Genomic DNA, 2,596 nt, shown 5'->3' on the forward strand with positions numbered 1-2,596 from the left:
AGGCCAATTTTCTTACATGGCAGCCTCACAGAGGTATTGAAAAGGGGAAAGCGGAAGCGGCAAGGTTTCTGAGGCACAGGCTCCGGAACTTGCTATGTGTCGCTTCAGTTATCTTCGATTGGTCCAAGCAGATGTCAAAGATGGCTCCTGGCCAGTGGGAAATACAGTCCACCCCTTGATAAGAGTGGCTGCAAAAAAATATCTGTGGCCACATTTCATCTACCACAGGAATATATTACCTATTTGAAAATATTAAATAAAAATCTTTATAGCTGGCCTTGACTGGGTGGCTTAGTTGGTTGGAACATCGTCCAGTACATCAAAAGGCTGCAGGTTTGATCCCCAGTCAGGGCACATACCTAGGTTGCAGGTTTGATCCCCAGTCAGGGTGCATACTGGAGGGAACTGATCAATGTCTGTCTGTCTGTCTCTCTCTCTCTCTCTGTGTGTGTGTGTGTGTGTGTGTGTGTGTGTGTGTTCTTTGAATGTGCTGAACCCTTTGCCGATGCAGGGCTTTTGCACATGCCATTCCCTCTGGTGGAACACCAATCCTACTCTTTCCTGGCAGCAGAACATAGTAGTTGTTGAGGACTAAATTGTGCCTTCCCCCCACCTCGCTTTCTTAGGTTGAAATCCTAACCTTCAGAACCTTAGAATATGACTGTTATTTAGAAATAGGGCCTTTAAAGACGTAATTAAGGTAAAATGAGGTTATCAGGGTAGGCGCTTATCCACTGCGACACGAACACACATCGAGGGAAGAGCATGTGAGGACACAGGGAGAAGGCAATCTACAAGCCCAGGCAAGAGGCCTCAGGAGAAATCAATTGTGCTAATATCTACGTCAGATATCTGGCCTTCAGGATTGTGAGAAAAGAAGTTGTCATGGCTGCCCTAGCAAACTGTACAGTAGTTAAGCAGCTGAATTCTGAAGCAGTCTTCCTAGTTGTAAAACCTGCTGCTGTCAATTCCTAGCTGTGTAACTTTGGGCAAATTATTTACCCTTTTTCTATAAAATGGGGATGATAGCGATAGTACCAATAGAGTGACAGCCATCTGGTCTGCCCCAGTCTGAGGGGTCTTCTGGGATGCAGGACTTTTTGTGCTAAAATCTGACGAGTCACCCTACACTGAACATGGTTGCTGTGAAACTGAATGAAGAATTCCTAGTACATGGTAAACACGCTAAGTAACAAGTACAGTTACTATTAAATATATTTCAGATTTAGCTTAACTGTTAAATCTGAAATATTTCCAGGGAAAGAGATACTTTCCCTGACCCCATAATCTGGATTAGGACTCCTTACACTGAACATGGTTGCTGTGAAACTGAATGAAGAATTCCTAGTACATGGTAAACACGCTAAGTATAGTTACCATTAAATATATTTCAGATTTAGCTTAACTGTTAAGTCTGAAATACTTTCAGGGAAAGAGATACTTTCCCTGACCCCATAATCTGGATTAGGACTCCTGGTTAGGTTATTTTTTATTTTTTTAAAAAAGTTTTTATTGATTTTAGAGAGAGAAGAGAGAAACATCAACTGGCTGCCTCCTGCATGCCCCCTGCTGGGAATCCAGCCTGAAACCTGGGAATGTGCCCTGACCTGGCATTGAACCTGCCAACTTTTGGTGCATGGGTTGAGGCTCAACCACCTGAGCCATGCCAGCCAGGACTCCTTGTTAAGTTCTTTCATAGCATCTGGTTCTTTTTTTTTGGTCAGTGGTTTCCCAAAATCCATTCTCCTTATTTTCAATAATAATAGGACCCCCTGATTTCTAACTGGGCACATGGCTGCCTGGAATAAAGACTATTTCCCAGCTTCCCTGGTAGAAGAGTAAGTTTTGACCAATGGGCTATGAGCCAATGCGATATGTGTAAATTCTGGGTTGTATCCTTCAAGCGGCAGGAGAAAAATTGACATCTGTATTTTCACTAACTGCTAACTAAAATTCAGAGAGGGAGAGGGAGAGAGATAGAAACATAAATGATGAGAGAGAATTATTGATGCCTCCTGCACGCCCTCCACTGGGGATGGAGCCCACAACCTGGGCATGTGCCCTTGGCCGGGTTGGAACCTTGGGACCCTTTAGTCCGCAGGCCAACGCTCTATCCACTGAGCCAAACCAGCCGGGGCTGGAGAGAGTTCTTGGGCCCCGACCACAGAGTTTAGGAGAAACGTTACGCTGGAGACACAACTGCAAATACATAGCCAGAGTTGAGAGTGAAAGCTAAAGACAGTATATCATGGAGGGGCTCTATCCAACGCGCAGAAAGATGGCCAAACAGGGAAGGGTCATGATCGGATGGATGCACATTTCAGAAAGAACCAGTCTGGCCCTAACCTGTTTGGCTCAGTGGATAGAGTGTCGGCCTGCGGACTGAAGGGTCCCAGGTTTGATTCCAGTCAAGGGCACATGCCCAGGTTGCGGGCTCGAGTCCCTTCCTCTCTGTAAAAAATGAATAAAATATATTTTAAAAAAAATAAAAAGAACCAGGCTGGCTGCAGCATGAGCAGTTTAGGCAACTCAGGAGGCAGGAGGTGCCAGCGGGGACCCCGATGCAGGCAGCTGCTGGCTTGCACCAGGCCAGGTC

The sequence above is a fragment of the Myotis brandtii genome, unplaced genomic scaffold (genome assembly GCF_000412655.1).
Source record: "Myotis brandtii unplaced genomic scaffold, ASM41265v1 scaffold59, whole genome shotgun sequence".
Classification (NCBI taxonomy): domain Eukaryota; kingdom Metazoa; phylum Chordata; class Mammalia; order Chiroptera; family Vespertilionidae; genus Myotis; species Myotis brandtii.